Raw genomic sequence first — 24660 nt, forward strand, 5'->3', positions numbered from 1 at the left:
AATGGCCAACCACATGGTTTTTTTAAATCGTATTACATTAAAAAAAAAAAAAAAAACAACAACTGTATTTCCAGAATCACCTGAATAAAAAGAAGATCTGAAAGACTTGCTCCATGTTCCTACCAGGCAATAATTCACTACAGTTGAGTGGGTGTCCCCTGTAGACAGGTGATACCAGTCCCCACCACTCCTTATTGTATTACGTCCAGCCTGACTCCTATGGGCATTTTCTCCTTAACCCGGGAAGAAGGAAGAAGGCCCTTCAGAGCTAAGCCCCACCCTGTGGTTCAACCACATCAACGAGACAGAGGCAATTAGCTTTGCCCAATCCCACCGACAGCCCACAAATACCCATGATCTCAAGAAGGTCCTTGCTCTCCTGTGGGTCAGATTTCAATGCTTATGAGACCTTTTCCTTTCTTTTTAAATGCGTTTTTGCTTTTTAGACCCATCCCCAAGTCTTTCACATCCTCTGCTCTTGTAGCGCCTGTCGGAGCCTCTTCATCTAGTGACCATCATTCCTCTACATCGCTGCTGTCGCCAGAATTAGCAGTGGAGCCATGGCTCTGGAGCCTTTGCTTCACAGATATGCTTCATGAATTAATTTTACCCTTTTAGAGCACAGGGCCTAGGGAGGAGCACTGATTTTTTTTTTCTGCTTTCCATCAGCATAATATAATCTTAAAATCATTCTTCTAAGAAGAACCCTAATACATTCATTTCTTCAAAGCACTATTACCAGTGAACTTTTTTCAACAGCACTAGTACCAGTGAGCTTTTTTTTTTACCAGCCCTATTACTAGAAACTTAACACACAAAGGACACAGGTACTCAGGCTCACTGCGCCCAAACTGAGGGGTGGTGGATAGATGTGTAAATCCTATACCCTGGCAGACCTGGCATCTTGGGTGCCAAGAGACATGCTGCCCAGGCCTTGTAAGCGTTGGCACTGACTGAAGCCGCCTAGGACAGGGGGCAGATCAACATTTTAAGGGCTCTGACCTGCTACAAGGTTTCTCAGCAACCTCAAGTCTTAATCCAGGTGGGAACTGCCAAGACCCACTGATGCGTTTCTTGTCACTGGAGTTATGACCACTGCTGCAAACACCGACGAGCATGAATGCTCTGCCCAGCACTGTTCTCAGCACACTGGCTGCATTATTTCATCATCCTCAAGACAACCCCAGTATCATCAGCACCTTTCTACAAGTGGAGAACCTGAAACTTAGAGTCGAAATGATAATAATAATATCTAAAAGGAGGACTTCCCTGTCAGTCCAGTGGTTAAGAATCCACACTTCCAATGCAGGAGGCGTGGGTTCAATCCCTGGTCAGGGAACTAAGATCCCACATGCTGCGTGGTGCAGCCAAAAATAAATAAATTTAAAAAAAATTTTTTAAAATAATAATAACTAAAATTCCTTGAGAGCCCTGTTCTAATCCTCTAAACATGAAAGGCACTGTTCTAAGTGCCTCCATATGTTGATTCAATTAATCCTCACACAAAACTTATTTGTGGGCTTCCCTGGTGGCGCAGTGGTTGAGAGTCCGCCTGCCGATGCAGGGGACACGGGTTCGTGCCCCGGTCCGGGAAGATCCCACATGCCGCGGAGCGGCTGGGCCCGTGAGCCATGGCCGCTGAGCCTGCGCGTCCGGAGCCTGTGCTCCGCGACGGGAGAGGCCACAACGGTGAGAGGCTCGCGTACCGCAAAAAAAACAAAACAAAACAAAAAAAAACACACTTATTTGTGTTACGATTTATGTTATTATCTTTCTATTACAGAGGAGGAAAGTGAGGCACAGAGAGGAGGCTAAGACCAAGTTCGTCAAGCCAGTGAGTGGTGAGGAAGGACGTGAGCTCAGGCAGTTGGCCGCCAAAGCTGTGCTTTAACCTCTAGTCTTTCTTGTCAAGGTCATTCCACTGGGCAGGGCTAGAGGAAAGAGTCTACCTCACATGGTAGAATCTAGAGCCACAGCAGCAGCCATGTGCTCCGAGGCCTCTCAGGATCACTGCAGAGTCAGGTCTCCTCTGGAGTGTCTCAGAAGACTGACCAACAGGCTCTGGGATGGGTGTTCTACCTCCTCAGAGCTGAAAGGTGCTTCCTGGTCTTATTTATTTCTGAAATCTCAGGAGATTACAAACTCCTAGCAGAGGAGATAAGCCACATAAAAGAATTCTGCATCGTTGTGGTGCATGTTTACATGGGCCACTCTAATATCAGGGGCACCTTCTCCAGGCGTCTTCTCTAAATACAAGAAGCAGAGTTGTATTAAGTATCCTTCCCGGTGGGTTTGAGAAACTCTATCTAGTATTGAAATATAAAAATCCCCAAGCTCTTGGGTCTAATCCTCCTTACCCTTTTTAGCCATATATTCCAGTTGCTGCAAAAAAGTGTGCCTGAAGACATGTAAGACAACCACATTCATGAGGCCACCTGTTTTCCCTTTTCAAAGAAACTAGAAACTCCGGGCTCTGAGAAGTCTCTAGCGGTCAGTGACCCGGCCACCTGCGTCTGGGTTCTACAAACACTGGCCCTGGGGAGTACAATCAAATCATCAATCGCTCACCCCCACTGGCCTTAATAGACAGTGGAGAGGTGGAAAGTTTATAAATCAGGATGAATCATTTGGTTTACTGAGGGAAAAGATAAATAAACCAACACTCCAATTAATTTTAACCTGAAAGAAGGAAGTGCTTGTGAATGGTGCTTCAGCCAACTCCGGAGGGGCTAAACAACCTTAATTATTCACAGTGCAAATTGCTTTTACTGCTTGCTGGATAATTCCTTAATGCCACCCATCCTGCTTCCTCTTCCCTTCTCTCATCTCCCCTCCATCCTCCTTCTCCTTCCCTGCTCTTTATTCCTAAAGAACCAAAAGGAAATTTCTGGAAATGGTCTTCCAATCACTCAATCGTTTTCTTTAAAAATTGTTAATGGATCTTTTACTTTTTTTTTTTTTTTTTGGCCGCACCATGCATCACGCGGGATCCCAGTTCCCCGACCAGGGAATGAACCTGGGTCCTGGCTGTGAAAGCTCTGAGTCCCAAGCACTGACTGCCAGGGGATTTCCATGAATCTTTTACTTTTAATGAAGCTCCCCAAACCCTAATTAGCTTAACCTGAGATCCCAGGACTCCCCTAGGCCTACATAATCCACAGATGGGGTCCACAGTCCCCTAGACCGCTGGAAATTGAGTGCAAAACTGTGGGGTCAAGGTGTACCCTCACTCTCTGCCCACCCACAGGTCTACAATTTTCATAAAAATTTTAAGGAGGTCTATGCCCACCACCACCTTCCAAAAAAAGAGCATTAAGCATTAAAGAACTACTCCATACCTACCTTAACCACTGCATCCCAAGGACATTTAGGATGCAGAGTGGCAGAGTCTAGACTTTGGAGCCAGGCAGACTCAAATCCCAGCTCTGTCACTTACAGGTTGTATGAATTTAGACCAGCGTCCTAACTTCCCTGAGCCTCCATCTCCTTATCTGTAAAATGATGGTCATAATAACATCTTCATTCCAGGATTATTAATTGATTAAACAAAATAATACATGAAAGCACATAGCATTCACCTACAGAAGAAGCAAAATGAAAATCCTCTCTACAGGAGAAAAGAAGGCGAATCTAGGCTCATTAGCAGCGAACTTGCTCTCCTGTCTTTGGGAGGTGCATCTCAGGCTTTGTTGCAGATAAAGGTCACTACTCTACAATCAGGCTGGGACGGTCCCTAGGAAATCCACAAGCATCAGAGAGTAGGAGCCCTCTTTTCTGAGCATGATATTAGACGATAATCATTTTTATGGATCTCATAGTGAAATGCCCAATCTGAATTAAAATAAACCTCCAACCTTCCGCTTCCCCACCCACTCGAAACTACTGCCCCCTCCCACCCAACATAATATGATAAGCGAGGTCTGGATATTTCAGTCACGTAAAATGTGAAGTTGCATCACTATAAAGGTACTAAAGTGACCTGAGGGAGCCTGTATAGGCAGCCACCAGGGGTCCTGCTGCAAGATCACATCTCCTCCACCCCAAAGACAGCCTGGTTCTACCTGAGCCAGCTGGCCCTCTGGGGTGAAGACCAACGGAACGATTCTAGATCCTTTGGCTGCTGGGGCTTCCAGAACAGCAGCAATAATTGCAGAAACATCCTGATTAGCTGGCTCCTGTTTTATTGGCCAGACTCCAGGGAAATAGGGCCAGGAAAACACTGGGGACAAGGGGACCCCATTTCTGCATTTCTGCTTCCCAAGGCAAAGTTGCCCTGACCCCCAGAAAAAAGAAAAAAAAAAACCTTTAGTGTAATTAGCTGAGACCAGGTCGGGGATTGGAGCTGATTGCCATTCTCTAGATACCTGATTTTACGTTATGGATTGGATCTGGTGTGTGCTACTGCAGAGTTGAACTGCATCTAAATACTTATGACATTTCTCTTTGGCTATAAAGAACTGTAATTTGGAAGCTATTTATAGTGGTCATAGTTTTTCTCATGAGACCACGTTGTGAGAGACTATTGGTTTTTTGGGTGATACTGACCCAGCCACCTGCTCACCTTGGCACTGCTCAGGTGATTCCTGCCCACCTGTACTGTCATCTTCAAAGTCCTACTTACCAGCCTTACTCTCCACTTAAAGAAACTGTCTTTAACAAGTTTCAAAGAGAGGGCAGGAGAGTGAGAATATGCCCAGGATGAATCAAGAATGAGAACCACATGACAGCAGTGATCTCTTAGGATACCTTCCTGATAGGACACGGAGACATGGCGGAAGGGAGCCCAGAAGGCAGGAGGGTCAGGCCAAAGGTTCTAAGAGCCACTGCCAGAGCGGATGGCTGCCATGCCTCCTTTCCTTCCTCAGTGACCGAGGGTCACTTCCCTAGGCGGCACATTTTCAAGGAGGGTGACCTCAGGCAGAGGTCATGGGCAAAGTGAAGAGGAGGACCTGGGTGATGCTGCCTCACTGGCAGAACGGAACAGCCCAACGAGCCAGAGATTCGGGACAGTAAGTATATGGGAAGTGTCACTACTTGGTATACGCACCTGACATCGGGCAAGTTCCAGAATAGGGTGGGCCTTGAGCAAGCCCACTGCCTCTCCCACACGAACCTGGGGCTCACAGAAGGGTCTGGACAGCTTTCCCTGCCACGCTTCTGCCATCGGCCTGCTACTAAAGCTGGGGCACAGACAAGGGGGAGCTTCCCATGCGCTGGTCTGCCTCGATCTCTGCCTCTGTCTCTCTCCTTTGGCCATATTTGCTATACGTCTGGGATGTTACAGTTCCACGGACCTGGACACACCTGGGGTTCAGCTCATCTAATAAGCCCTAGATGTGTCTGCTCCCAAAACAGAGAGTCAATTAGTCCAATCTCTATTCTAACCAACAAGGCATGGTCCAAGGCCCATGACTCTTAACCCCGGTTGGGGAGAGGAGCAACATTACTTCTGAAAGTTTCCTAAAAGGCTTTTGATCCCACACTACCGCGACTTTGAAAGTCTGTTCTGAAAACAGAGCTGAGCACACAGATATGCAAATTCTCCTCTCTGCATACAGCTCCCAAGTCCCTGGGTCTAGAGGGAGAACACTGGAAAACTCACCTCCTTTGCAGGGTCCTCACACTACAAGGAAGGGCCGTGGGGCAATCCCAGCACCTAGAACCCGAGCCCAGTGCATGATGCCGAAGACCAGGACACCCTGGGAAGACTCAGGACCCCAGCTCAAGCGTCAGCTCCCTGGAGCAGCTTTTCCTCACCCACCAAGGTGCTGACCACTCCCCTTACACCCACCCTGTCCCAGACCCACCTCAGCTGGAGTGCCAATGTAGAGCATCCATCCCTGGAGCTGAAGCTCCCAGGATCCAGGTGGTGGTGGTGCCCCCCATTACTGACGTGGTGTTCTTGGGGAGCTCCTCACCTTCTCTGAACCCCAGCCTCCTCACCTAGAAAGTGAGGATGGTGATGGCGGCGAGGCTCAGATGGGCTGATAAGAAGGAAATGCTTCGACTGCGGACGAGCACAGAGTAAGCACTCAATATACTTTGTTGCTGTTGTTACTACCACTACCATCATTTGTCAGATTCCATTTGAGACTATGAGCCCCTCAGGGGCAGGAAGCTTTTTCTATTCTCTTCTGTGGCCCCAGCACCGAGCCTGGTGCATAATAAGGTTCAATAAATGTTTGACGGATGCATGAAAAATGTCAGTCCAGTAGGCGGTGCTAGGCTATTGACTCTCAGCTTTACTAGCCATGTTGCCTTACTGAGTCCTCCCCTGCAGTATCCTGAGAGAGGGGAGAACATCACTGGGCACACCAAGCAGAGAGGATCCGAGCTCGGTGAGGACAGACAGAGGGGAACGGATGTTGCCGCAAAACAGGACGGCACTGAAGTTGACCAACCGGGTGGTCTTGGCGTGTACATTTCCTCGCAGGCCTCAGTTTACCCGTGTGTGTGTGTATAAAGACAGGCTATTAGGAAGATGGGGTATCATTTTATCATTTCAGGAAGAACTAGGTGTGGAGGGGGAGCATGGCCCATCGTTCTCCACCTGCCCCAGGAGACCACCATGACCAGCAAGCTCTCAATAGGCTTGGCTTCTGAAGTCGCAACAGAAGCCAACTGGTATCCCAAGTAATTTTCTGGGGTGTGCTGTTGCCCCCACCCACCTGGGAGCCAGTTTTTCCCCTAGCATAGGCCCTCAGAGTATAGCATCCCACTGTGTCTCCTCTCTGAACCCAGGCAGCAAGAGGCTTGTGACACTCCTGCAGTTGGCCACAAGCAGCTCACACTGCTGGCCTGGGCCGTGGGCCACTGTGTAACCATCACTGGAGAGGCATTTGTGGCCCTCGTCCTGTGACCTCAGGACCAGGACCCAGCAGGCAGCCAAGGAGCCACGGTGGCCACATGCCCACGTAGAGGAGGGGAACAACCTCCTCTGAAACCGAAACTGCTGAGGTCCCGTCCACAGCTCAGACAGCACTATGGGCCCCTCCCGAAGGATCATTATCTCACCTGGGCCCTGACTAAACAGCTCCATGATGCTGCCGCTCAGACTCCAGATTCTAGCTCTAGAGGTACCTTCCTACCAACGCCCTGGGACCTCTGTTGCCAAGAGACATGCAACCATCACGCAGGAGGGCCATGTTCTCCCAAGAATCTAGGGGAGGAAGGAGGGCTCCGAACAGCTGGAACAAGCATGCTCTACCAGCCCTCTGTGATTTTCGACGTGGTATTTAATCTCTTTTGAAATGCTAAATAATATTGAAGGAGCGCATGCTCTTTTGACAATTTTTCAGGAAGGGTCACAGACTAATAAGAGGCTGAGAACATCACCTAGAAGGTTCATGCCCCCGCTGTGTGTACATATCGCTGTTCTATTTATAACTGATATTAGTGGCCTCACTCCTAACATGGAAACAACAACAGAGCCCAGAACTAACAGATGTATCCATTCCTTTAGTCTCTCCACTTGTTCTCTCAGATCTCGAATATTCTGGATTTTCAGCTAAAAGGTTAACATCAGCGGAAAGGAGCTGAGGAAATACACAGTCCAGAAACAAAGATCCCTGTCCCTCTTTTGTCTTCACCCAGGAGACAGCCTATTGGACCCATTCTGCCTGGAGATCCAAGCCTCCCACTCCCTCCCAAGCATGAGATGGCAACAGAAGGTCCCCTGCAGCCACAAACGTTTGTCAGGGTGATTTGGTGAGGGTCAGCACTGAAAGCAATTTCTTACTCAGAAAATCATTTATCATGGACAGTCTGTCGAAAACAATCTCATTCCAAACCCTTCCCAGGGAGAAAAGAACTGACAACTAGCACTAAGTAACTTACAACATGGCTACTGGGAGTCATTTATCTTTCCCTCGCTCAGCCCAGGATGCTTTCAGGAGAGAAAAGGAATGAATCATATCGGCTCGGAGGAAATCTGCTCACCCCATAAGGAGGGGCTTCAGATAAAAGCGGGGCGGGGCAGGGATACTGGGACGGCCACACACTCCTGGGGGCATAACTGGAGATTCTTATGGTCTCCATTTTACAAAGAGCCAACGTCCAGAAAACAATTTTAGTACTCTAAGAGAGAGATGCACCTCCCTCATTGCAAAATATGTTATTTTTGTACTTTTAGTTTATCTTAAAAGCTAGAATTCTCCTTCTTAGAGAGTAATTTAGGAAAAGCTTATTGCTTTTTATATAATCCAACTTCCCCTTTCCCCGGGGCAGTATTTCCTTTGCCAGACCATAGCATGGAGTTTGTGGCATATTAGATAATTATTCTGTGCATGCCGTTAACACTGACGTCAACACCCTGGAAACAGACAGAATATGAAGCAATTTAAAGTCCATGGAGAAAAGCCGAAGGTGGAAAATTTTCCCCGTTAAGTTCTTGGCATTTTTTTGGTAATTAGCTGCAATAGGAAAAGCGATCAATCACTTTCTCTGCTGAGCGTCTGACTAAACCCAGGTTCTGGTTCTGAGGTTCACCGGGCCCCCGAAGATGCCTGCGGACTTCAGAGTCCCATCATTCTAAAGCTTTGGCCAGTCAGGGACTTGGAGAGTACTGCCGAATGCGAATTATGACGCAATGCTAACTTCCTAGGAACCAAATTAAAACAGAACCACCTTTATAGATGGGTAGCTCCCACCAGTTCTCAGAAAGAATTACATTATATGTATACTTATACTTTGTGATTAGAACCGCTTTCGCTCTGAAATAAATCACTAGGGTTGGTACATGTGATATTTTAGGATCAAATTGTCCCCAAACTGCTTTCACTTGTTATCATTATCAGAGGATCTAGAATCCTGACTTTGAATGAAAGAAATAATATGCAATTTTGCCCAAGACAAATGTAGGGCTTAAAGTTAAAGATGTGGATTCGAATCCCCCTTGTGCCACATCCTAGCTACCACTTTAAGCTCTCTGTGCCCCGGTTTCCTCACCTGTAATGGGGGTAATACTAGTGTCCACCTTACAGGCTGCTGTGAGGATGAATTAAGGTGACATTTACACTGGGCTGAGCACAATGCCTGCCACAGGGTAAGCATTTCATTAAAAACTTTTTGGAAAATTCTTGGCCAGAGGTGAATTAGGAGCTGGGCCAACCGGTCAGTGTCCTGGGGGTCAATGTATAAGATGCCCAAGAGATCACTGGAAAAGTAACATGATCAAAAAATGGTATTTTCAGCAAGAGTACTGACTACACATGATTAGGAAGAAGCCATGGACAACCCAGTTGTGAAGAGCTAAGACTCTGTAAGGACAAATTCAAAGAACAACAGAGGCTCTCTGAGGTGGCTGGCCAGAGCCTCAGAGGTACCTCTGCAGCGGTTTTCTTCCTCCCCCTCCTTCTCTTCCCCAACAGGAAGCTCAGTCTCTTCGCTAAATAAATATTTAATAAAGATGTAAAGAATATCAATTTGAAGGCATGCAATATTATTAGTCTGTCCAGGTGTCTCCTTGGTCTACCATGCTCTGAGCTATTTGGGCATTCGGCCTAAACACTCTTCTTGCTTTTCTCATTCTCTCCCATTATTTAACCACCACCAGTGATCAGAAATTCCAGCTCAAGCCACCTGTAGTCACGAGGCACCTCCCTCCATCAGGGCCAAACCCCAAGGGAGGAGTGGCCCTCAGCACTTGCCAGGTGAGGACCTACAGCACGTGAGACCAAGAAAGAAAAAAATCCACCATGAAAACTGCATCGCTGGGACTTATCAGTGGGTGTTATTTAGAAGATGTACCTGAAATTTTTATGTAGGGATGCAGGTTTACATGATGAGTAATATATAGTTGCTGACTTTTCCAAAGTTAACGAAGCAGCTTGTGGGCCACAGCTTTTTCATTTTGTTAGAATGATAAGCAGGCCATGTTCTGATCAATAACCACTCCAAGTCCATCCTGAACCATGGACACTGTGGAAAGTTAACAAAGATGGGTCACCAACCTGAGGAATCATAAGATCAACAGGTGGGTAGTTTATCTTCCTGATTTTGTCATACAGATTCATCCCTCTCACCCCCATCAACAGGTATACACATAGAGAATAAATACATGAAAACTTCAGTATTAATTTAATCAAGCATGATTTGGCAGGAAACCCACTGCAAAGAAAACACTCGATAAAGTTCAATACCAAAAATAGTAAGAATTTAAAAGCAGATTATTTAAAATCCATGTCTTTCCCTCTACTGGTATTCATTGTTGAGAAGGAAGATAACTTATTCAGCCTACTATCTTCTAGTCATGTGCTAGGAAGTTATTCATATCTTCACCTTAGTGTTAAGGTAAGTAGTATCATGGCCATTGTACAGGTGAAATGACTGAGACTCACAGAGATTATAACTTGCCCAAGGTTACACTCCTAGAAAGAGGCAGACCTGCTCTTCCCACATTGCCCTGCTGGCCCACTCCTAAAACTGTCATGGTAGATGGAGCAAACCCCCACACATGAACCAGGGTGGAAATCAAATGCTGGGCGTAAGCTGCTTTTACTCCAGAAATCAAAGACAAAGAATAGTGGCTATAAGCAGACAAAAAGAAAACAAAAAATAGGAAAAAAACCAAGCATTGACAAGGATGTAGACAAATTGCAATCCTCACACATTGTTGGTGGGAATGTAAAATGGTACAGCTACTGTGGAAAACAGTTTAGGGATTCCTCAAAAATTTCAAATTGTTAGATGACCCAGCAACTCTACTCCTAGGCATATCAGATTTGAAAATAGGAATTCAAACAAATGCTCGTACACAAATGTTCACAGCAGCATTAGTCACAATAGCTAAAAGGTGAAAACAACCCAAATGCCCATCAACAGATAAATGGATAAACAAAATGTGTTACATCCACACAACGGAGTATTATTCAGCCATAAAAAGGAATGGAGTACTGACGAATTATGCTTGATGAACATGTTTAAGATACATAAATTCTTGAATAGATCCTTTCCTACTTACGCTGATCTCTTTCCACTGAACAAATTTGCATTGGCATGAGAAGTAGTGAGGTTAGTGGTTCATTCTTTCTGCCCTGCCTTGGCTTTCTGAAGTGTGCGGTTTTTATGTTGTTGCCTTAAATGCATGAGTATGCATGTAAATATGTGTGTGTGCACACACTATGAATATTCTTCCCTGTTAAAAGTTACAGTGAAATCGATGATGATAATACCTTGCCACCGAGCTCTCTGAAATTTTGCAGTGTTCAGGTCTAACCACTAATCCTCTCAATATTTCTACAGACTGGAACTGAAACTCTGGTCTTCTATAAGGAAAATACTAGTTATTAAGGTTCACAACCTAGAAGTCACTCCTGACTTCTATTTTCAACTAAAGAGCACATTCTTTCCATGATACCCCACAGTATGCGCTCACCACCTCCACTGCCTCACTCCTAGCCCAAGACATCACCCTCTCTATCTGGGACTAATGAAACAGCCTCCCAAATACTCTCTTTGCAAGATAAAAGCCTTGGGCTTCCCTGGTGGCGCAGTGCTTGAGAACCCGCCTGCCAATGCAGGGGACACGGGTTTGTGCCCTGGTCCGGGAAGATCCCACATGCCGCGGAGCGGCTAGGCCCGTGAGCCATGGCCACTGAGCCTGCGCGTCCGGAGCCTGTGCTCCGCAACGGGAGAGGCCACAACAGTGAGAGGCCCGCGCACCGCCAAAAAAAAAATCTTGTGCTTTACACTCTATTCTCTGCATCGCAATCAAAATGACTATTTTTGCTAACAGCTTTACTGAGTTATAATTCACATAGCACACAATTCACCCGTTTAAAGTGTACAATTCAATGGTTTTTAGTATATTCACAGAGTTGTGCAACCAGCACCACAATCAATTCTAGAACATTTTCATCACCTCAAAAAAGAAACCCTAGGGACTTCCCCACTGGCACAGGGGTTAAGAATCCGCCTGCCAATGCAGGGGACACGGGTTCCATCCCTGGTCCGGGAAGATCCCACATGCCACGGAGCAACTAAGCCCGTGCACCACAACTACTGAGCCTGCGGTCTAGAGCCCATGCTCCACAACAAGAGAAGCCACTGCAATGAGAAGCCCACGCACCGCAACGAAGAGTAACCCCCACTCAACACAACTACAGAAAGCCCGCATGCAGAAGACCCAACACAACCAAAACTAAAATAAATAAAAATTTTAAAATAAACATTAAAGAGTAAATAAAACAGCTGAAATTTATTAAAAAAGAAATCCTGCATCCTTTAGCTATCAATTCCCAATCTTCCCACTCTGCAAGGCCTACAGCAAACATTAACCTATCCTCTGTCTCTATATATTTGCCTATTCTGGAATTTCATATAAATGAAGTCATATAATATGTGGTCTTTTGTGACTGGCTTCTTTACTTAGCACAGTGTTTTCAAGGTTCATCCATGTTGTGGCATGTATCAGTACTTCATTCCTTTTTATGGCCAAATAATATTCCATTGCATGGATATACCACATTATGTTAATCCAACTGTCCACTGATGGACATTGAGGCTGTTCCCACATTTTGGCTATTATGAATAATGCTGCTATGAACATTCAGGTACAAGTTTTACACAAGCATATATTTTCATTTCTTTTGGGTATTTACCTAGGAGGGGAATAGCCACGTCTTATGGCAACTCCATGTTTAACTTTTTGCAAAACTGACAGACTGCCTTCCAAAGCTACTGCATCATTTTACATCCCCATCAGCAATTTACAGAGGTTGCAGTTTGTCCACATCTTTGCCCTTGCCAACACTTGTTATGAGCTATCTTTTTTATTACAGCCATATTAGTATGTGTGAAGTGGTACTTCAGTGTGGTTTTGATTTGCAGTCCCCTGATGACAAACGTGTTAATGAATATCTATCATTTGCTCATTGTTCATTGGGTTGTATTCTATTACTGAGTTGTAAGAGTTCATTATGTGTTCTAGATACAAGTCTCATCAGATATACGATATGCAAATGTATTCTCCCATTCTATGTGTTGTCTTTTCACTTCTTGGTAGTGTCTTTTGAAACCCAAAGTTTTAAATTTTGATCAGGTTCAATTTATATTTTTCTTTTGTTGCTTATGCTTTTGGTATCATACCTAAGAAATAATTGCCAAATCTACTGCCACAAATGTTGACCCCCATGTTTTCTCCTAAAGGTTTAATAGTTTCTGCTCTTACATTAGGTCTTTGATCCCTTTTGAGTTAATATTGTATATGATGTAAGGTTAGGGTCAAACAAACTTCATTCTTTTACAAATGGCTATCCAGTTGTCCCAGCACCTTTTAAAAAAAATACTACTCTTTCCCCATTGAGTGATTTTGACAACCTTAAAAAAAAAAAAATCAATCAACTATAGATGTATGGGTTTATTTCTGAACTCTCAATTCTATTCTGTTAATCTATATGTCCAGAATGGCTTCTTAAAAGCAGAAATAACATGATTCATCTCTCAGTAAAACAGCTCAGCCCCCATCACAAATCACTCTCTATTGCAAAGGTTCTTACCCAGGGGCCACAGATTCCCAAGAAGCTCCTGGATAATATTTAGGAAGTCCTTGAACTTGGATGAGAAAAATTACATCTTTACTTTTATGAACCTCTAACTCAAATTTGCCATTTCCATATATATATATATAAGTGAATGACAAACTAGAAGAGTATTAATGTTACTTCTAACTTTGTTATCAATAAAACAACCCAGATAGTTACATATACGATTATAACAGAGGCAGATATCTCAAAATGTCATTTACATTAATCCTACTTTAAAATTATAGGGGTGTATTAGAACTGTTGCTCTTGGTCTTAATAATGCACTAATCAAGAAGTACACATACTCAATAATGAATTTGTTTCTTATATTCTGATAGCTGTAGTTCAATATAACTCGTTTTCTTGTAATCCAATGTTTTTGTACTATGCATTTATAAATATTCTGAAAGGTGGGGTCAGAGTCCTCACAAGACCACCAATGGAGTCCTCAGCACAAAAAAAGCTAAGAAACCTTGATTTTCCCATTACCAGTTTGATTTTTTCCCAGCAATGATCATCAACTTATTTATTTGTTGACGTGTTTATTGCCCGTTTCCCTCTGACACTACTATCGGTAAGTGCCCAATGCTTAATGTAGTGCCTGGCACATAATACCCACTCAATAAATATTTATTGAGTTAATTACTGAATCATCAGTCATTTTCTAAGCAAGAGTGAAATCATCACTTAATGAAAATAAAAATTACTGATACCAAGTTAGTGATGTATATAATTCATACTGAAAATAATTTCACATTTATATTATCATCATCAGATTTAATAAGTGCCAGTATGTCCTGTGTCCTGTAGTAAGTGCTTTATAAGCAGTATCTCATTTCCTGTCCTCAGAACTAAGGGGCAGGAATGATTATGATCCATATTTAGAGCGGTGGAAACAAAGGCTCAGAGAGGTTAATTTTTTCCCAAGGTCACACAGCTAGTAAGTGACAGAGTCAGGATTTGTAACCAGGTCTACCTGCCTCCAGAGTATCAGTTTTTTTACTACAACAAAACACTTCTAGGGGGGAAAAATGGGAATTTCAGAGAAAGGGAGGAGGATTTTTCTTATTGTCCAACTGAGAAGGCTGAAATCCTGTGGAGTTAAGAAATATGCCCTAGGATGTAGAGTTCAGCAGACATTTCCAGTAGAATGTTCTTTCCACTGTCCTGTTTATGAGCCACAGCAGAAAAACCCCTTAGCAAAAATACAGCAAAACTACTGGACTGCCTCACATGAGAGGATGAATATTTGAAAAGGTTTATTTTGCAAGCACAATTAATTAGTATTAACTGAAGGCATTAACTGAAGTCTGTTCTTTGCTTTCCTGGGGTCCAGTTTGTTTCTCTAAATATTAGGGCTCGGCCTCATTCGGGACATTAAGCACTTCATTAAGCTGAAATCCAAGCTAATTTGATTGCACAATTACAAACTGTCCCTGGCTGGAGATCGTCTCATTTGTCAGGTGGCGAGCATGCAGCGTGGCCTGATGATACACTGGATCTGCATTTTATCCCCAGCTTGAGGTCTCAGTGTTTTCTGGTTTTGACTTCATCCAGCCTTATAGTAGGGAAGTTAAACTGAAGCAAGGAGACAGATGTTCTCCTTACCAAAGCTGCCAAGGGCACCTGGAGACCCATCCATTGGGTCTGCAAAGCAACAGGGCACAGGAAGACTCCTGGTCACTTTGAGATGGCAGCAAATGGGGTGAAAACAGAGGCCCACTGCGCCCCGGGGAAGCTCGGTCACATGGGGAGCATGCATCCAGCAGCCCCCTTCCTGGACCCTGTGCCCAGTTTCATTTTACCAGCTGCAGGCTCACCTGACAAGTTATTCAGCTTGGGTGTACACGGGGACCGAGGGGACAGATAATCACATTCAATGGTGATTTTCCTGACATTAACAGACCCGGGAAATACCACATTTTCTAAAGTAGTATTTCCCTCTCCTCTACTATTCATGCGTGTGATCGAAAGACACCCAGACACCCTCCCAGTCTTCTCCAAGAGAGACCCCTCCCTCCAGCCAGCCCAGTCCCCCCATTGACTCTGCTGTAAAGATGTTAGCCTTGCCCAAGAGAAGTCTGCCCTTGGCCCTCAGCTGCTGGGAGGCATTCTCTCAGCCCTTGGGATGTCATGTCTGAACAAAGTCTTTGCCTGGGGGTCTTGGGTCAGTCAGGTAGTAACAATGAGATTGGGAGCAGGGGGAGGGTGGTAAACCACACAAGAAAGTCCAACAGTGTGATATAAATGGAGGCTTTGGGTCACGTGCAATCTGTCAAGCTCCAAAGTAGCTGAAGAGTAAGGTCAGCCACGTGAGCAGTCACCCAGGTTTATGTGACTGAGTCCCAGTAAAAGCTCTGAGGTTCAGTGAGCTTCCCAGGTTTGCAAAATTCCTCATACTGTTATGCATCAATGCTGGAAAACTGCCACTGTCATGACTCCAAAGGGAGAGAACAGTGTGGAAGCTCTGTGCTTGGTATTTCCCTGTGTCTGCCCTGTGAGTCTCTTCCCTTGTCTGATTTCTTTTTTTTCACTTTTTTTTTTTAACATCTTTACTGGAGTATAATTGCTTTACAGTGTTGTATTGGTTTCTGCTGTATAACACAGTTAATCATCTCTACGTACACATGTCCCCATACCCCCGCCCGCTTGCGTCTCCCTCTCATCACTCTCATCACCCTCCCTAACCCACCCCTCTAGGTGGACACCAAGCACCGAGCTGATCCGTTGTGCTCTGCAGCTGCTCACTAGCTTTCTATTTTACGTTTGGTAGTGTATATATGTCCATGCCACTCTCTCACTCTGTCCCAGCTTACCCTTCTCCCTCCCCGTGTCCTCAAGTCCATTCTCTACATCCGCGTCTTTATTCCTGTCCTGCCCCTAGGTTCTTCAGAGCCATTTTTTTTTTTAGATTCCATATATAGAAAGAGAAAAGCAAATACTGTATGCTAACACACATACTTCGCTGATCCTTTCCTTGTAGTAAACTGGCTGTGAGCATTAACAGCTTTCAGTGAGTTCTGTGGTCCTTCTAACAAATTATCAAAGCTGGGGGTGGTTTGGGGAGCTCCCTGAACCTGCAGTTGGTGTCAGAAGTGAGTGGTCTTTGTGGACTGCTCACCCTCTCCCCTTCTTCTGTATTATCTAAGTTCCACCCATGCCTGGGGACCCAGACCTAGTCTCCCTTCCTCCCTGAAGATGCCCTAAATTACTGCAGCCCAGAAAGCATGCCCTCTTCTGGACTCAAAGCTTGTGTTTCTCAAACTGCTTTTTAGCAAAACCCACAGGAAGAAATATATCTTACATCACAAACCAGTACACACTTATGTTTACACAGTATATAGAGATCTGTATATATTACTGAAAGAAAAGTTTCACATAATCACATTGACCTTCCAGAGCAATATTTTTATCTAAGGTCCAATCTCCTTTTTTTAAAGACGATTGCTGTGGCCCACTCTAATGCTTTTACAAATCAGTAACGAGTTGAGATTTGCAGTTTTAAGACACTCAGGTCCTGCCCACTACCTTGATAATTAATCACGTCGCTGCTTTGTAATACATCTTGGGATTTTTTTGTCCCCTTGACTTTAATGTGTTCACATCGTGTCTCTTTAAAGACCTGATGTAAAGTTTCAAAACAAACCTCAAAAGGACAATAACAATCATATCTAATGCTTTTTTGGCCACTTTCATGCTGGGCAGTATACTAAGAGCTTTTACATGCATCACCTAATTCTCACCACACACTGCTCCGAGGAAGGCATTAGCATCGTCCCTCACCACCATTTTCACCCTATTGCACAAAGCTGGGAGAGGTTAACCAGCTTACCCAAGGACACACAGCACCCATGTGGTAGAGCAGGATTAAGTCCATGAAGGTCTGATTCCAGAGCCTGCTGCTAACCACTGGACAGCACTGCCTTTCCTTTCCACCCATTCTCATTCCCAGCCAGAGCCCCCCAGCCGACCTCCCTGCCCCTCAGTGGATGGGGTATCAACAACACACATGAATGTACAATCCTGGCCCAGTCAGCTCGGGGAGGAGGGAGCTGGCAAAAGTCTCCTCTTCACTCAGTGCTCTTTTCAAGCAAGGGTCAGTGACCTTCTGCCTGCACGCAGCCCTCTGAAGCCTGTCTGTCAGGGTTGCCCTCATTCGTCTCCAGGGAATCTCCTTCTTCCAGAATGCCAGTCACCCATGCCTGCTTCTCCCCATCCTGCCTTCCCTGCACCAATTAAACTGTCACAGTCGACCGGCTTGGAGACGGGTGAGGGCAGCAAGAAATCCAAAGGAGGCAGGGAATTGAGGGAAGATGGGGCTTCTCTCAGAAGCCACTCTTCTGTTTTCTGTCAAACTGGTCTGAAGACTGGTCGGATACACCCACTACGGTCCCCAGCGACTCTCCAGTGGTGGGGAAGAGTCACAGCCTTGCGGAGAGGTGGCAGCTGCTTTTTGCATCTGTTTGGGTACCCCAACGATGCCCAGGTCCTGGTGCTCCAGAGCTGGGTCTCAGAAGGGGTGGTTTTGGCTGGAGATTATTTGCCTCCCTGACTCACGGATCAAGGAGGAAAATTTCCCCGAAAAACAGATGCTTACCCACAATGAATAAGAGATGCAGAAAACAAAGAGTACTTAGGCTCTGCCCTATAGACCCATCCCACTTTACATACTGCTGTGTTGCCTGGTATTAAAGGAAGAGCTGGGGGGTCTAGGGCCTCCCTTCCCTGGTCTCATTAGCATTGCCCCTACATTTTCAAGATTTCAAAAGCAGTGGGGGAAAGGGTATGACAAGAAGAGATACACTACCAAATGTAAAATAGATAGCTAGTAGGAAGTAGCCACATAGCACAGGGAGATCAGCTCGGTGCTTTGTGACCACCTAGAGGGGTGGGATAGGGAAGGTGGGAGGGAGGGAGACGCAAGAGGGAAGAGATATGGGAACATAGGTATATGTATAACTGATTCACTTTGTTATAAAGCAGAAACTAACACACCACTGTAAAGCAATTATACTCCAATAAAGATGTTAAAAAAAGAAAAAAGAAGAGATATTCACTGCAGAGAAACTCACACTGAGACGTGTTTTGTATGGCAGAAGGCGGAGGATGCCCAATCAATCTCCGCTTAACCTCTGGCTATGAAGCCTGCCTTCTGTCTGCCACCTGATCTTAACGGCACAAGAAACAGGAATGAGTGAGCAGAGATCCTTAGCTTAGGGTTCATGGACCAACTCGACGGTCCCTGGCAGGCAAAAATTCCTATACCACTCATCAAATCCCCAAAAAGGTGCCTGACCCACAAAAGAACCACCACCATCGTACACAGTAATCTACACACAGTGCTCTCTATCATTGTACTTGACGTAGCTCCCAACTGTTACTCATTCGTCCTCCTTCTAGCATATGTACACGCATGCATGAGCCACACAGGCACCACGTGCCCCCTCCTTGCCTACCCCCCGGCCTCACCACGTACTTGGTAACAGACTGTGCTCGAAGGCACAGCCAGGCTGCATGGCTGTCCAGAGCACATGTTAATTATTATTTTTTTTTTTTAAGATGTTGAGGGTAGGAGTTTATTAATTAATTTATTTATTTTGGCTGTGTTGGGTCATCGTTTCGGTGCCAGGGCTTTCTCTAGTTGCGGCAAGCGGGGGCCACTCTTCATCGCGATGCGTGGGCCTCTCACTATCGTGGCCTCTCTTGTTGCGGAACACAGGCTCCGGACGCGCAGCCTCAGTAATTGTGGCTCACGGGCCTAGTTGCTCCGCGGCATGTGGGATCTTCCCAGACCAGGGCTCGAACCCGTGTCCCCTGCATTAGCAGGCAGATTCTCAACCACTGCGCCACCAGGGAAGCCCACATCTCAATTATTAATGCCGCTCTTTACAGACCTTGCCTTATTATTCCTGTTCATGCTATTATGAAGAGGGCAAAATCCTTAATGCACTCCTCGTCCACTTGCTCCCGCTGCTAGAGGAGAAAGCATGTGCCAGGTGGAATCATCCAATAGCCTCATGTTCTTCACCTTTCTCTACATAAGGACTCTGCAGTTCCCTCCAGGGCATCAAAATCGAGTGTATCTCAAACTGGGTTGTGGGTTCATTTTCTGCATTTTCTGAGGGGGGCTGGGAGGACGAGGTAAAAACACCAGCTCTCAAAGGAAGAAACGAGGACTCTGAATAGGAGGTCTGCACAACTAGGAACACGGGTAGAATATCTTTGTTGAGAAGGACAAATGCCTTACTGTAGATTCCAACATCTAATAGGTAGACCCTGGAACCCTACCTATGGTGTCCTCCTGAGAGAGCCGTGATCAGTGGAAGGTACTTGAGTATTTTCCATTTGGACGTCAGACTGGTGAAGCAGCTCTACCAGAATCAGGGTTATCACAATGGAATGGTCATCTCTTTTCCAGCTCTGAAAATATCTGAGCTCTGGGTTCTATATTGAAGCAGAGCTTAACGCTATCCTAAAATTAACTGCCAAGTTTCCATGCAAAAAGTGAAAAGTCAGGAGATAGCGAGACAGCTCAGACTTGAGACCATATCTGGGGAGAAACGTCCAGAGATGCTTTCGGTTTTGTTTTTGAAGGGGCCATAACATAAGAGTTTCATCAGCTGACCCTAACGCTCAGCAAATTGGGAACTTTAAGGGTTATGAAACTACAGCCAGGGTTTATCTATGTTAACCCATGCTTTTATACCCACATATGTTAGAAATTAAACCAAAGTTCATGCAATGTGCCCATTTAGCTGAGCAAGTCAGAACATAGCCTCGAGCAATTATCAACACTGACACGCTTAGTATAATCAACTCTGTTTTGGTCAAGTTAATACACTAGTAGAACAGACAGATTTGGGCCTCTTTTCTTACAAAGAATCTGACAGTTTAAGGGGGTTATGTTCACTTCCATTTATGTCCTGGAAAATACACTCTTGTGACTTAGCAACCACGTTTAGAAAAACTCCTGCAGTTCTTAAATAAACAGAGTGTATGTTTATGAGGCCCTAATGGCGTTCTTCTCAGGGATGATGTAGAGTTAGTGACATGTGGCTTTGGGGATTTACAGTAAGTTGTGGGTGATTTATTGCTGTGACATACAGTATTTGCCTAGAGAAAGGTGGACATTCACTTATGCAGCGTTGGAAGACGTGTTAAACAGGAAACAAGCTGGGGCGTGTGGAGACCAAGGACTCCTCACCATGGAGAGAGAAGGGCCCCTTTTTGGGAGACAGAGGTCCAAGGGTTAAGAATATTTTCTGGCACTCAGGGAGCAGGGCTAATTCAAGACCAAAAAGAGAGACAGTTTAGAATAGAGATTGAAAACGGCCTACAGAGGTGTTTTGTTTGGCCCATAGAGTACTTTTAAAAGTGGTGGAGTCGTGGGCAATATTTTCAAACTGAAGATTCAACATGAAGGCCCAATTTCTTCTCTTCTCTCTGAAACAGGGGAAGATCTGCCTGTACGAGTCTGCATTTTTGCTTGGGGACAGTCAGCCGGAGCTGGGAAGTCATTTCAGGGAAGGCTCGGGCTCTCAGTGCCTCCTGGTCTCACATACCTGCTTGCCTCATTTGTAACATCTGCCCACCCCTTTCTACTTGAGCTTGCAAACCTTGGTGCAGGAAACGTTCCTTTTTACTGTGGTACTTTCAGTGAACAGACCTCTTACACTGGCAAGACTCATTTTCAGATATGAGAACGGACAAAGCATATGTGTCTCCAAAACGCAACAGGGAAGCAAGATTATTCGGTTTTCTTTTAAAAATTGACATAACCACGGGTGCCATTTTTGATTAAATGATGGGTTGCTGACGTTAATATTTCCCAAAGCCAAATCATAAGACGTGGCTTGAAATGGAATGTTTAGCTTTATTTTCTCATCTGAAACAATTAGATGACACTGGGAGGGGTGTGGTAAGAGGCGTCTGTCTCTGGGCATGTTTTCTTATCTGTGAAAATTTCCAGACGGTTGGGGCTGACAGGAAGGGAGGAAAAAGAGCCAACTTCTCCATCAGGCACCGCAGACTCAGGGCCGAGGGCCCACCATACTTCTAGCCAACCACAAAATTGGATGAATTCCAATTTCTTTAAAACCAGAAGAAAAAAAATAAATATAACAATGAATAGGTCATAATGACTCTCGCCTGGATTATACTCATCTTTATAGGAACACAGCAGTAAAACATAACTTTTAATATTCTTTTTGGAGAAAGAGACCCAAGAAGGCAAAAGTACCTAGAGCCCACGAAAATCACTGTGCAGCCCCTCCAGGCAAATGCTAGTCTCCAGGCCGGCAGCTCGGGTTGAGCCGTGGCGCGTTTGCCCATAGCATGACCTCACTTAGCCAGGACTGTCATCCCCCATGCCCCTGGATGCTCTGCACGTGGCAAATTCATAAATGAGGCCCCTGTAAGGCACATTACACCCTGACCTCAGTTTCAAAAAGACGGAGCAGCTGCCTTTCAGCCAGCCACTTCTGGAAAAGTGTCCAAAGGTTTTCAACATGTGCAGCTGGGGAAGAGGTATTACCACCACTAGAGACAGTTTGCTTTTCTGATTCCGTTATGCCATTCTGAAAGCATTCTCAGTCCTTAACCTTGGTGGCCAACTTCAAGGCAGGGCTTCGCTGGACTCAGCACATACTGAAAACAAAATCCAAGAGGCCAAAGTGTGTGCCATAATGAGAGCCCCTCTTATGGATCCCTAGAGGTGAGTGGGAGACTGAGTTTTCTGTCTCCTCAACTCAAAATCTCCCCAGGGCCAAAACACTCTGTAAGATCCAGCTATCTTTTCAGCTTCTGAACCTTCAGCACTTATTGTTAGCAAAGCTCATATTAGAAATTGATGATATATAGCCTAGAGATACCTCACTTGTTATCTTGTTTTGTTACCTCATTTTTCCTATATTTATGGCTGGACTTCCTGAACCTTGTGAAACTATATATAATTTAAACATCTTAATGGGAAAAAAAATCTAGCTTTATACATAGTACTTGAAATCCCCTAATACCTAGAAAAATATCTCACACACAGTCAGTACTTAACATACATCTATTACTTTATTGATACCTTTAAGGTACATGGCTCTCAGCCCCATCTCTGTTATTATGATGAGACTGGTGGCCAATCCTCCCATGCTATGCTTTCCCATCCACTCATAGGTGGGACAGGATTGTCCCCTACGTACACACATGTATGCACACACACACAAACATACACATGCCCTTCTCCCAAATTCTGGGAACAGTGACATGTGCATCCAAAAAGTCCCAAGGGCATCCTTACTGCAGTGGGTTCTATTTTTACAACACAAATAACTCATCACTGACCAGGGTCTCCCCAAAGCTTTAATTTCTCAGGCTGTCAGGAAGAAGGACAAGAGGAGTAAAAGCAAAGGCAGAGGTCACGTCTATGTGCAGCCCATAAACCCCGTGATGAAGCTGTAGCCGTCAACACCACACCCCAGCATAACCATGGCTGTGTTAATAAGCATGAGTTCTGTCCCTGTGTTTGGATTAAACCATTCTGAGCTCTAACCTTTCCCTCCAGCTGGCTTCCGTACTGATCTCTTGGCAGTTTCTGAGTGCATGTCTGGCTGTGGCTTTAGGTAAAGGACCAGAGCTGGGCAATGGGGAGAAGATCCAGCCCTCTGGCGGTATAAACACGTGTTAATGGCAGAAGACATAGAGAGCTAACTGGGCCTTAAAGGGAATGCATCTTCTTCATTTGCCCTGAAACAATCATTCTTTTTAAAGAAAAAAAAAAAAAAAAGCCAGAGGGCTGAGAGAGTGTCAGATAATCCAAGGGTTTCCTTTTAAATCCTAGAGAGTGGTGAAAAGAGAAGAAATAATTCATTCTAATTTTGGAGGGTAGAGTAGATACGAATTTATAGAAATAGTTGTCAGATAGTGTTTTCATAGGAGAAACAAATGAGCAGTGGGGCAAAATGTCCTCAAAAGTTATGTGTAACAAATTCCAAACAGCCCAGACCAATGCATTCAGGCTGGTCAACCTTCCACAAGAGAGCTGAACTCTTACTTCCCCTCTGAAGTAGTACAGGAAAAAGAAAAATAAAAAGAAAGAAAGAAAGAAAAGCAGGACCATAAAATCAGGAAATTCAAAGCCTCTTGCCAACGGGGATGAAATAAACTAATCTCCCAAGCACCCACCTGGCTGGGTTTGGTCATTTCCACCTGGGATTATCTTCGTTCTTTTCCATGTCCCTAAAGTGTCCCCCAAGATAACAGCATGAAACTCCAGAATTGCGTAAAAGGTCATTATGGGCATTGCTAGTCAATGGGTAATATTCACTATCACATCTTTATTCATTTTTTATTTAGTAGAAAGAAACCAAAAGATCAAGTAAAGAAGGGACTGGTCTGGGCAGGAAGAGCTCTGACTTCTGGCTCTAGTTCAGTCCCTGGCTAGTTGAGTGACCTTGAGAAGGTCACTCAGCCCTCACTCGCCAGGAGAGGACGCTGAGGCGCAGGGAACAGTGTTACCAGGCGGACTCCGAAGCCTCTTCAAGTCCTAGCATTTTATTCTAAAGTTGTCTTTTGCAGTAAGCCTGGAAGGTCTAGCTCCGTCTTCCTTCCGGCTCCTAACAGCCCTTGATTTTTGCCTCAGGAAATGCCAAGGACGAGCAGTTCCCTCGATGCTTCTAAGTGCGGTCGCATGCGGTGCCTCTGTGTCTCCCTCTAAGTGAGACGTGAGCAAGGAAGCCGAGACCACCGCACAGCGTGGAAGAGGGAAGGAACACGAGTGCTTACCCCCTTGGCACACCTGTCTTCTCTACCAGGTTTACAGCCCACTGATGAAAGAAGGGCAATTTGCAAAACCAGATGAGGTAGGATGGTTGAGTTCGAGTTGCTCCCACGCCTGAGCCTCAAGGGTTGCCATTCAAGGTTAAATTCTGAAAGGGGACAGGACTTCCCATTGGGAGTTATTTACAGCCTCTCTGCCCCGAAGGCGTCTCCTCTTCCCCCCACCCCGCCTGCAGTGGGCTCCCCTCCCCCACCATCTGACGCCGCCATTCTTTCAACAGCTGCTGGCTCTCCTGCCGTGCTCCCTTCACAGATGTGCAGTGCTGTTCTGAACATCCTGCCCTTGAACTTTCCCTACCCATAGTTTTCC

At 45.2% G+C, this 24660-nt stretch overlaps 1 protein-coding gene across 3 annotated transcripts in view; it reads right to left on the reverse strand.

Annotated features, from left to right (window-relative positions):
- KCNMA1 (potassium calcium-activated channel subfamily M alpha 1) overlaps positions 1 to 24660 on the reverse strand; it is a 731098-nt gene that overhangs the window by 329430 nt on the left and 377008 nt on the right. The window lies entirely within an intron of this gene.

This window comes from Neophocaena asiaeorientalis, unplaced genomic scaffold (genome assembly GCF_003031525.2).
Source record: "Neophocaena asiaeorientalis asiaeorientalis breed wild unplaced genomic scaffold, Neophocaena_asiaeorientalis_V1.1 scaffold517, whole genome shotgun sequence".
In the NCBI taxonomy this organism is placed as follows: Eukaryota; Metazoa; Chordata; class Mammalia; order Artiodactyla; family Phocoenidae; genus Neophocaena; species Neophocaena asiaeorientalis.